Raw genomic sequence first — 12,775 nt, 5'->3', positions numbered from 1 at the left:
ATTGAAGGTACGTTTGCTTTGGGTACTTTGACTATCGATGGTGGCGGCGACGACGGCTTGGCGGACAGGTCCCTGATTCCACTAGAAACAAAAGAACGAAGGCTGGAAAGAAAGCAGTGGAACGAGGGGTGGTTTAGGGGGCTGAAGGGAGTCTACCGATTTCTTCCTTTCATTACATTGGATTCCGTCGGCAAGTTACACGCGGTTTGGGAACAAAACATATAAAGCTGATTACAGGAGACACGATAAAAGATATGTTTGGTTACCTGTCGCCTTCTAACTTTTCTCGGCCGTTTCGGCCTTCTGCATTCATGGTCTGCAGACCTTCGGAATCGAATGACATAGCCGGTAATGTCCGATTTTTCAAATCATCTACACCTTTTAACGTTGAAAGATGCATCCAATCCTGTACATTACCCACGCCATTACTCCAGGCCTTTTTTTGAGCTCCCTGTATCTTTGAGTTCTCCCTTCGGTATTCGTAACCCGATCCATCGTCTTTCAAATTTTGCGCCACTCATCTTTACCCATCGTGCCTTTCCCGGTTGAGTTTCTCCTTTACTTTGTCATCTCTTCAACTACAATACAATTTTCATTAAACAAAGAGGACTTTCCCACACCCAGTGAACATCACAAGCGAAAGCAGAAGCAGCACTCTAGCCACAGCGGATGGATGGATGGATACGTGCGCGTATGCGATTTCTACTCACTGGCGGCCAAGAGAATCAGAATCACTAATAGGTACGTCATCATGTTTCCCTTGCCTAGAATCCTTTTATCCAACGTTCTCTATTGACTCTTATTATGAGGTCCTTGAAAGTGCCTTGTTTTTTTCTCGTTTTCTTTTTTGCTTGTCTTTGTAATTGTATGAGCGGTTTGCGATAGACGCAATAATCGCAGTTGTCGTCTTCTTTCAACGATTGTTCAGTTTGAACCACTGTGGGGGGACTGTCGTGCCTCGTGACGGGTGAAGTCTGGCGATAGCCAACTTCTGTAGCCACTTTCCTCTCTGGGGTTTGCTAATTCGTAGATGTCTCCTACAGCTCAATTTAGGCTTCAGAAAGGTAGGTGGTTGCTGTGATCAACCTATGCATAACAAGATAAATAGAATGTTATAAAAAAAATAGGACAGAGATCTAGCAAGTTCATAGGATAAAGTGTATTCAATCCGATAGATTTTGTTTACCAAATTAACACAAGATCGATGGGTTAATGTTTTCATGGGGAGGGCAAGGTTCAACTGTATGTAGTACTGTTGCTACTTGAGTGATCAGTAACTTCACGTAATAGATGATGTGTCTAAATCATATGGCATTACTGTTTTTTGTTTGCAATAGCAAGAGTACGTATAACTATTGCGCAAAACTTACGAAGAAATAATTATATTACGTGTCTTTGGAAATCAGGGGAACATTTTTTTGTATACACCTAAATGTCCTATTCCGAACTGAAGGAGCATGCTTGCGTAGGTTTAACAAAGGGTTAATCAAGAACACCTCAGAAATACGCATTTTTCAGTGTTTGTCAATGTATGGATACTAAGAGGTATTATAATAACTGCTTGCGGAAGTACAAATGCCGTTAGACTGATTGCAATACTTTGCAAATATTTATTTCCAGTTGTTCTATGAATTCAATTGCCTTTTGTGGATACCATACAAACTTTGTTTTTACCATCTGGCTCGGCATAAGCTAAGTGCGACATAACTACGATTAACGAAGCGTTAGGTATAAAATTTTAACTTCATGTGATCGCTTGGTAGGTAACGTATTTTCCTGCTGATACTGGGGATACGTTGTGGTCTAGATCCAGGACCGAGCATCGATAGATATCGTTTTGTGCTAGGAGTCAGACAGCCGTCTGATGAAACTATGCCTAAAGGCGATACCGGACATAAAACTCGAAACATAGCGGTGTGGGATTTTAACATTAAATATATTATTTTTACCCTTCTTTTATAAAAATACCTATAAGCATACGACGAGGATATGTAAACAAAGAAGTCGGTGTTTATCAAGACCTTTGTCTATCTCTGGTCACATTAAATCTGATAAATACTAATATTAACAACTATGAATTGCTTCCTTTTACCAGTTGGATCCAAGAAAGAATTTTTTAGATAAAACAGTAATACTTTGCCAAATCTAAATTTCGCTGAGATATTTTCAGCTGTTATAACGTATTTTCTAAGGATAAATAGTCGTCAGATAGCAGGAGAACGGGGTTCCTTAACTTATTGACGCACGGAGACGGAAAATCAACTTCACATCATCTATAATAGAATTTACAATAGACTGCAACATGTTGCATGTAAATTACTTACATGCTTTTATTTTCTTCTTAAAAAGAAATAACGATAAGACCATACACAAAAGCTTCGAATCTGTTAGAGTCCGATTACAAATGCACACCACCTGATCGACATTATGTATTTATCTGCTTTGAGTCGGTAGATGCCAGCTGACTTCAGCAGGAAGATAAATCAGCGAAAAAAACATAGATACCAACGTACATATTATGTAGTGTGCGTACTGCGGCAAGACATTCGCTTAGAAATCACTCGGTCATAGGGTTCGACAATCGGACGACGAAGAACGTCGCCTGCGGCTACAAGCCCTCTTGCAGTTCGACAGGGTCTATTATTTATTAAAATCGCTGGAACATACGACTCTTCACATTCGTTCTCTACAAGAAGCTGAGCGTTTACTCTCTGACTTTAAAGTATCTGTTCCGAGGGCTACACATCATAAGCTGCGTTTCATCCCATTTCGACCGTCTAGTTCCATGGTTTACAACGGCCGAACCTGACGCCCGTTCGAATCGCGGTGGATAGTAGTGAAAAAATCGAGTCTCTTCTTAGCTACTGGCCAGAGGTGGCAAAGGGAACCAACCCAATTGTCGATTCCCTTCACGATTGAACAAACAGCCTCTGGAGAAGCAGCGACAGAGCGATGACCAACTTGACCCTTAACGGCAAGCGGCAGTGACTATTTGTCTCTGTGCATGACTTGTATGTATGGCTGCATTTTTAAAGAACAGGCGGGACATGATGAGGCTTAGCAATCAATGAAAAAAGACCTAAGATTATGATAAACTAATACAACTAACAAATAAAATGTGCAATGAAAGGTACTGTGATACCGAGTTCGACACTGAATCCCTGAAGCCAGATGGGCATATATTGCAAAGGGATCAAGGTCCATATATTCTATGCAGACATACATACATATATATGTATGTATGTGTGCATAGAAAGAAAAAGAGAGCTATATTCGTTGAAAATATCGAGATTGACTAGCATAGTGATGAGAATAAATAGTAGGAATTAATGCGGCAGCAAGGGCTAAAGCTTTGTAATGAAAGGTAATAAAATAAATGGCAAGTTATGACTGCGGTAATAACTTTTAATAACTTTCACATTGACAAGCCATTCCTGTTAGTCGCTGGTTTTAGACAATTATGCTTGCCTACCATGCGACGAATGCCATATTTCTGGACGGATATCATTAGCGCTCGTATGAAATCAATGGATGGACAAATAATCGATTAAATTGAATCGCACGGGTAATAAAAATTTTTCTAATTAATGATGATACGTGTCGATGTCAAGCGTTTCTATTGACAAAATGCTGAAGTATGAAGCGCGAAGTTAAGTACAGTCAGGCTTACTCGTACGGCTCGGGGCAGTATCATCAACAGCACCTTTAATAAACAATTCAACAAATATCAATACTTTTAAACAGGAAATACCTGTTAGTGAAAATTTTTCCCCATGTTTACGTTAACTTCTTTCCCGATAATCTTAATGATTATTTTGGCACTTCCCATAATCTCATGTACTTTTCACGTACCCTGTTCTCTACTCACTCGATGATCGATGCTTGGACAATCTTGATCCCCTGAGGCCACGTATAGCTAATCCGCGAACTACTTCTACTAAGAAGTACTCCTGGGCTTCCGTCGAATTTATGAATTCAGGGTTTCGGGTCCCTAGTCGATTGTCGTTCTGTCGTATTTGTTTAAACCTTCGAAGTTTCTAGTTGTTCAAGGGCTCACTAGTAAATTCCCGCCAGTCCTTTGGGTGTACTTTTAAAGCTAGCTACGACGTCCTTAGTACAATCCTAGTTACACAAAAGGAATAACATGCCACCTTTAAATAATAATTAGTTTACATGAATGTAATCTGAAATATGGATCACCACCGCTAATTTTAAGGCTACCCGATTTTTATTAGACTTAATGGCACGTTGAATGGCACACGTAAAATAGGTGAAGATACATCGATTGTAGTATACCAATACCTGCATGAGTTTAATAGCTGCCGCTAAGGAAAAAGCAAATTGTTAAAACATTTTTGAACCAACAGCGGATGCGTAACGGATCATTTACCGAGGCGCAACGCAGCTTTAATAGTTCCCGCAGGCCTAATAATTAAGCTTACATAGCAACTATCGTAGATGCGTTATAACGATGAAATTTTTTCATTTTTCTTCTATTACTATTTTTGAAAATTTAGGTATGTCTATAAAGAGGCATTGGCTTAAGCTACGTTGAGTAGCTAAACATTTGAGGCAAGCGTTTCCGCTGGTCCTGTGTTCTTACGTGTCACATTTATTACCATACGCGTACTACAGTTTTTGTAGTACCGTAGCCAAACTATCGTGTGCATTAAAAAAACCGACCATTTTAAAACACGAGACTAAATTCGATCTAAATTTGCATCGCTACGACTCACGAGACAACGCTAAGCTCACGCCTGCGATCTGTTGTCTGTGCGTGATAGCGCTGTTAGCATATTAGATCAGCTTTCCTTATGTTCACTCTTTATAGTTTCTTTTGTAGTGCTATGTAAATTAAACGTATGCTATCATTTAATAATGGCCATATCGCGTAGCAGTGAATTGGCTTCAGTCTATTATTGAGCTTAGGATCAAGTCTGGCGGATGCAGAGTTGGTTGAGATCGCTGCTGTTATAGAGATATTATTTCCTGATGGAGGGATCTGGTCTCAGCAAGGAAACGTTTCCACGTATGTCGTCTTTCGCTCTCTAGTAGGCGAGATTCTACGTGCTGCCACCTTGATGTAACCGTTAAGCTGCTAAAGCGCCTTTCAATAAATGGTACTTTGAAGCACTTCCTTTTGGTACTCTGGCGAGCTGTCAACCTCAGTTGAGGCAGGTACCACAGCGTTTCCTTCCTGTTCGCCGCTGACGGTGCCATCGCCACGACCGCCCTCATTGTCACACGATATGACAGCAAGCTGGAGATGTCGCCTTTCCTGTTATCTTCCATCTGTACAACAGTGCCTCAGCTGAGTGGATCTCTACCTGCATTGATAGCATAGCACTAACAGCAGAAATACCAGCGATGATGCGGATCAATGGCAGTAGAAAAGGCAATATACCTAATTCGCAACTCGTCTGAATCGCAAGTCTTGACGCTCAACGTACAATTCCCTAGGCTTCGGTTCCTTTTCTCCTCTGGCCCGAGGAGCTATCGAGTGAGTCGCAAACCATCCAGAAGTAGGCCTTCCGATGCGCCGTCTGTACATTTCATATCACTCGTTCATGTGAGCCAGGAAACCCGGAAAGACTCAAGCGATAGACAGAGGTAGAGGTTAACAATAGCGGCGACTATGGAACTCTATGGGAATATAGATAATCATTATTATTATTATTATTACTATGCTAATACAACAGCGTTGTGTGCTGATCTTTGTGTTCGCACACGCAGGCACCCATGCTGTCCCGGAAACCCTGGAACCCCACTAACCTTACTCTGCGTCTGCCTCATCCGTACAGGGTGTGTACGCTTGGCCTGTTCGGTAGTCGAAAACTTCTTTGTATGAAAATTCGATCCTTCCGCCATTTCTCAACAGGTTCTGGTCTTTGTGCCCGCTTGTGCGGATGTGAGGAACTTATAAGTGTGGTGCACCCAACCTAGTGATCCACTGTAAGTACTTTCAATGGGAGTCTACAAAGGCTTTCACTGTTGCTAATGCCGCGTAGCACTGCAGTTTGTATTAGGAATATCGAGAAATCTTCGCCGTACCATGCACGTATTGGAAATATGGACATGAAAACTAGCCACTGGATTGAAATTTCACAGCGTATTTTATACTCGTGTACGTCATAGACAAATCTACTCGTGATCTTGACACTAGCTCGGAAATGCAAACATGATGGTTTTCAGAAAAACAAAATAAACATTGATTTTACTTCAAAGTTGACAATGTTCGACACATTAGGATAAAAATTCTTAGTCAACAGTGTCTATTATTGATAGACTAAATTTAAAAATATAAAAAATAAAGGCACATTAGACCGTCATGTATACCTGCACACCGTTTTTCTAAACTAGTACCGAGAATAATGACTTTCTCTGTGTATATAGAGTTTCTAGATCATTAGATTGAGCGAAATCATGCAAAATGCATTCTAAACGAGATATGGCCGGACACAGCAACGAAGAGGATTTACGCCCACTGGTCGTCCTGGATAGCGTAAGACAAACTTATTGAATAAATTGCTTCTATTTCAAAGAAAAACAGAATTTAAGTAGCTTTTATGGAACCAGAATCGCCTGTCCTAATTATCGTTACTGCTTTGTAGAACAGTTTAAAACTGATAACTCCGTTATAAACGATGTTCACTAAGAACAAGGTCCAACGGGTACGAAATGGAAGTACGGCAGGCGCAATACAGGTCCACGGATTTACGAGACCTGAAAAAGGCAAGCTACATTTAGAAGGATGTTTTTTTTTTCAGGTAACATTTTAGCTGTTGGTGCAATTAAATCTGTTTCACGCAACAAAGTAGCCGGACTAAATCAATCGGATAGTTCAGTCGAGTGTGAAAGCTCGCTAGATTATCAATGTTTATGGCTGCTTAACGCCAGAGTCTTGATTCTCTTCGTGGATAAGATCGTTTATCGATAGGCCGGAACTAAGAAAAGAGGCATGAAGGTGGACGTTTAGTGAAATGTTTAGTACTACAAATGATAGTTAGTTCCCTTGGTCTTGTGAACTGAAACAACAATAATTGCTAAGGCCTCACTTGAGAATTAATCTTGTTTCCCATACGACTAAGTAGAACCAATCCCAAAAACAGTCTACCTTCACTGAATGAAATAAACGTTCTGCAGTGATTTACCCATTTGCTATCTTTATAGCAGCCGGCTTATTGCCTTCCTGTAGCGCTTTTAAAGGAGCCGTCAATCGACTGAGAAGTCAGAGAAATTTTGGAAGATAACACATTCACTAACATTCGCTTTTTTTTTTTTTTTGTCGTAGACAAAGAGAAAACAGAAAATGGTCTCATATTCGCAACGGAATTAATTTTTTCCTCATTCATTCAACATTGCGTGCGTGCTTCTTTCACAGAAAATAGGTGGTACGCAATCGTCTAGACTAATATTTATGCGATTCGTTTGTTTTTTATGTTTGTATTTGCACATAGTCGAAATTTTATGAACTAGCTGTCGTACTGTTTGTATTCATTTTTGAAGGTATATTGCCATTAAGGAGATGGTGCGGACGAAGCATCGACGTTTGCTTGCGCGCAACGAAATAACCCCTATCTAAGGCTACCGATTACTCCTTAAGGTCTTCTTCATCGACAAGGTCAGACTGTGGATTTTTTAGAAAAATTTAGATTACGGATTTAAGCAATCTATTGTGGGGTGGAATGAGAATATGTTTGAGCCTATCAAATATAAATCTATCATACAGCGATTCATTGTTAAATTGTAAAAACGCCGCTCTGCACTTGTCAATGTTTTCACAATGAAGACATAGCAATGATTTTCCTTTGAATGTTTCGAAATTCTGACACATCGAATCGATGTTATTCTATTTGGAGGTTCTAACGAAAGACCCGAAAATTATGTGGTATTGCTATGCTTACTCGCTATCATCGTTGGTATGTTTGAGCTCCTCTTCCCAGAATCGAAACGGCAAAATTGATTTGTGTTAGCGGTCCTTGATCCTAACCAAAAAACCGGAATCGAATAGGCTCAAAGTGACTGATCCCGTCTTCGGAAGGGATGTGGTGATCATTGCGCCGAAAGATAAATGTCTGAAAGGCGCAGCCAAACGTGACAATAACGCTATTTTGTTTCGAATGATTCTCGAACTAGCTCGTCCAGTTCCCGAGCTTGAAACGGAAGGCTGCAACGTCGATCTATATCGCAGCTCGACGCTGCGTATCGACATGTCACGTATTTGGTGACAGGCAGAAGATCTGTGTGGATTTTAAGTGAAAACGAGCAAAATCATTCAGCACCGTTCAAATGCTGAACGGAACATGTTCCATGTGGTAGGTGGTATGGTCGCCTGTGAGAGCTCCAATAGTCTACCCACAAGGGCGACATCTAACTACAGAGTGCTCTCTCAAAATTGCTGCCATCCGTTTATAAGCTGCGTCCGGGGGCATTTTTCTCGTGGATGTGTTCATTCGATTTGATTGCTGTTCGGTGTATGTTTGAATTAGGACAAAAACATGTTGCAAACAAGGTTCGAAACATTTTTCTTTAGATTTCTGGATATAGATTTACGAGTAACGATGAATGACGCGACGTTTGGGTTTGTAGCGACTCGTTGAAGCGTCGTTTCAATACACTACTGATAATATGCTTCATTCTACGATGCTAAGCCGTCCAAGAGGAAAAGTTCAAATGAGAAAAGTTTAGTTAGTTTTTATTTAATAGCAGTTGTACTGGTTTTCCATCTCGCCGAAAGCCGGATGGTAAATACGGTGTCGAACATAACCAGGTGGTTTATGCTTGAAGCTGTTTTCGACAAGGGTGTAGAAAAAAAAGTATCTTCGCTTTCACATTTTCAGAGAGTATCTATCTGTCCCTTATGTTGTAATAAGTAGCTTTTTTAGGTTGTTCTTTCTTTTTTTAGGATCTTTTGCGTCGGCTTGTAAAAGTCCCCTTTGAGCTCCTCAGGCGTCGCATGAAGTCCGGCAACCGCGTAAAAAGAGCCTTAAACAGGTTCATCACCTAAGTGCGGGTTTGTCCCGCGTGAAGATATTATACTGTTGTCGATCTTGCGTTCTTCTTTGAAAACGAACCTCTTGTTTCTCCTATAATAAGTTTACAGTACGTTGTCGGACCCCCCCTTCTTTCCTAGTACGTAAACTAGCCGATAACTTTCTTTTTTAATCGTATTTCAACTAACTCGGATACTTAAATATGGTAATTTCTAAAAGAATTAAATTAAAGGCCATATTTATGAAGTTGGGATCTTTTTACTGGTTTCATTGAAAATAAAATCCTCAATTTCAAATAGGAAATAATTTTGAATAAAGCACTTACCTTACACAGTGGGCTGCATAGGACCCGCGCAAATACAAGGTAAATTAACTTTCCACTGAGTAAGTCATCCGCGTCAAACTGACGTAAATGAGTATACCTTGAATTCAATCGACCCTGCCCAAATTTTCCCATTTCATGCTCGCAAATCAAAGTAACCAATTGTATTTACGACCCAACGTGAAATGCAGTGAATGCTCTTCAGTTAATTACTCGGGATAATTTGGTAAATTGTTCCTTGATTGAATATCGCCGTGCTTCGAATCGAGAGTCATGGAATATCCAATTAGCAAATACTGCGACTTCTTTCGGTGCCAGCATCGAAACTTCCGCTGCTCGCTGATGTAAGCATCATACAAATAGACGATGATTAGTCAGAGCTTACGCCATGGCTCAGATGACATATAAGGGGGACTGGAGGCTTCTTCGCTAGCCGATCTGTGCTTAATAATCTAAGTAACTAATCCACTCGTGCTTTCAGGGTGAACGATAAAATCAACGGTTAGATTCCGAAGAAGACCTGTCTTCTCTAGACGCCATTCAGTTTAGTAGAAGCGCCCGACTAAGACCGTAACAAGTGCTTTCCCAAGCTCGTGTAGCAAAACGATCACCCTTATATTGTTATTTAGTGCGCACGCTACTCTGAGTGCACACAAAAGGCAGTACAATTGCGAATTACTACAAACTTAAAACTTGCACAAAAGTTAGAGCGATTACACGGCCAATGTTTCACAATTGAATGTAGCAAACGAAAGAAGCCAAGGTTTGGCAGAGAATAACTTAACATTATTAAAACTTAACATTCACATGTGTACCTTTGGAGCACGGTAAAAAAGCTTTACCCTATACAGTACTCGTGTATTTCTTTTACCCAAATCTACCTTGTATAACGGGTGACTGAGCTACACAGTGTGTCGTGTTCACAGCATCTTTTGATAAATCGATTCCGCTGTTTTGTAAAAATCGTCATTAAAAGGTAAGTCCTTGTACTCGAACTGTTATCACGTTACAGCTCAGGACCTGTCGTCCTCATTGGGCTGTCTATAGATGGCGCCGAAAGGAGTGTTGCTGACCCGGTCGGTTTGCCCGAACCCTTCGAATTACTGCTAGAGCTAAGCGTTGTCCAGACGCTCAGCGTCAGCTATACAAGTAAGTTAGTTTAAGTAGAGATTTTAGATTATACTTTCTTGTTCCACTCGATAGAATTAGTCGGACATTATGTGCTACTGCCCGTATTAATGTCGACAAAGTTCCTTAGAATTAAGTGTGTTTAGTCATTTTCTGGCAAGCATACGTAAGTGCGCAAAGCCGGCCTTTTTTTCGCAAATGTCGATTTGAGCGGTATGCAAACTAACTACGTTTGAATAGACTCAGTTCCTGCATCAACAGTTCCGCAGAAATGCCTCGACCGTGTACAAAGCCCATGGCTAAATATAGCCTGTTCTAATTCATTTCTGTCCTGCAGTTCAAAATGAATAACCCCTACGTATTACAGTAAAAACAACCTTTACGAACTTATGATAAACACCAAACACCTAACACTAAAGGACGACAAACCGCTCAAGCACCCTGTTTGAATTTTCTTTGGAAAGCTAACTTGTATGTTATGTGGGCTAGGATGGATGGGAGTCTCCAATATGTTACCATTCCAAGGAAAACCGTCATGTTATTCTAAAGGTTTATCCTTGACGTTTATACTGTGCGATATCGCCGCGTAGGTATTTAAGGCTCGAAAAATATTTCCAGTACTGCGTGTGAATTAGGCTAAATATACATTTGTGCTTCATCACTCTTAACTTACGATACAGAGACTTCTTAGGTTCAAGCTGACGTGCACGTCGCTGGCATACGGCTGATTATATAACTTAATAAACTTTCAGAAAAGACCGATTTAATTACTATTGACTCATTTCTCTATTTTCAAGTTTGGGTAGCTATCCGACCAATTAGAAAAATCAAGCTGAAGCCATATCCCGATAAATAGCCAATTTTTGCGTTTCTACTCTCTGACTGCCAATTTATTTTGTTGCTAATTTTATAGGCTCACCCATTTCCGTCGTCTAAATTGTATTCAAATATTGCCGCTACAAGCAAATTGCAAATGCAGACAAACGACTTCTGCCAAGCATCGGTATGTAATGTTATTCTGCCATGGACTTCGACTGGAAAACTGAGTTATCGATCTTTTTTTCGGTAAAAACGATTAGTTCGAAACCTAAAATTTACGACGGTATCGTGCACGACATGCTAAGCGTATCTTCTGGAAGCTATTTTCGTCGTCCTGTGAAATGGTTTAAAACCATTGCATTTGTATCTGTTGTTTCACAGGTTAAGGACTTATATACAGGAGAAGTCGTTAATGCCGTGGCCGGGGGTATGGTAGCGAATCCGAGCACCTCGATATTGCACAGACGGCAGTCGTTAACCTTGTCGTACCATATTATTTGCAAGGGCAGAAAGTGTAACCGGATTACTTTTTTAGCACAATTGTTAACGATTATTGTTACAGAGACCCGTTAAAAGACTTTCTATAGCCTAGAATAAATGAGTTTGAATTGACAACCTGTGGTTCTAAGGAGGTACTGCTGTAATTGCGCATATAAAAAGCTGGAATTACTGAAGGAAAGCGTACTTCTTCTTAGGCGTCCATACAATAGCCGTCTTGTTCATAGGACTTAAAGTTGCTGAAGTTTTTTTCGCTATGGGGTTCTTCAGAAGTAGTCTATAAGAGCCGAGCTTCTACGACTGCGACGCTAAAAGGACGTAGCCGACATGCCATTTTTCTAATTACGCCCAATTTATGAACAAAGCGTTCCGTCTTAGACTTAAAAGAAACTATAAAGTTCTTGCTTAAGTACATGACACAAGCATTGGCGCTCGAACTACAGTCTTGGTATCGTGCAGTTTCGCCAAACTTGTGTGGTTTAAAACAGTTCGAAATCGGTACATCGGGAATAGATGACCTTATATTAGAAGAATCTATCGAAGGTCTCTGATAGAGTATTCGATTATTCAGTGTTCACAAAAAAATAAAAGCAAGTAAGGCGACAAAATACGCCGGATCGAGCAATTAACTTTCAGTCTCATTTTGACAGTATCCAGGCTTCCTGCAGTGTATTAGTCGGAAAAATTCTACTAATTACACAGTGGCATAGCGTGGATACATGTATTGCATATGCGTACGGATCAAATATATGTATTTAGAAGATTTCAATTTAATAGTATGTGATGGGATAGGTATCCTGACATATTAACAGTGCGTGACAGCAACGTTCCTCTATAGGGCAGTCGGGTCGTACACCATCCGAATTGATAGACGGAGTAGCCCAGCGTCTGTTTTCGGTGTCACACGTTCAGGACCGCAGGACCCTTTTCGTTTGCTGCATGCTAGTGTGGTTTATTTCATTTTTGCCGGCGTAAAGCTGCGCTCTCGCCTAGGTGGCCTGCCTAGTGCCACAGA

General features: G+C 40.5%; 1 long non-coding RNA gene across 1 annotated transcript; it reads left to right on the top strand.

Moving 5' to 3' along the window:
- The first annotated feature begins 488 nt into the window (after positions 1-488).
- LOC147757036 (uncharacterized) lies at positions 489-12,253 on the top strand. The gene is made up of 5 exons (XR_015323826.1): positions 489-1,064; positions 7,507-7,621; positions 10,328-10,464; positions 11,357-11,446; positions 11,644-12,253. It is a non-coding gene; the product is annotated as an uncharacterized LOC147757036 (long non-coding RNA).
- Positions 12,254-12,775: the final 522 nt, after the last annotated feature.

Source organism: Varroa destructor, unplaced genomic scaffold, assembly GCF_002443255.2.
Source record: "Varroa destructor unplaced genomic scaffold, Vdes_3.0 BEIS01000003.1, whole genome shotgun sequence".
NCBI lineage: Eukaryota > Metazoa > Arthropoda > Arachnida > Mesostigmata > Varroidae > Varroa > Varroa destructor.
Note: the sequence above shows the minus strand (reverse complement) of the source record. Positions and strands in the feature narration are given on the sequence as shown.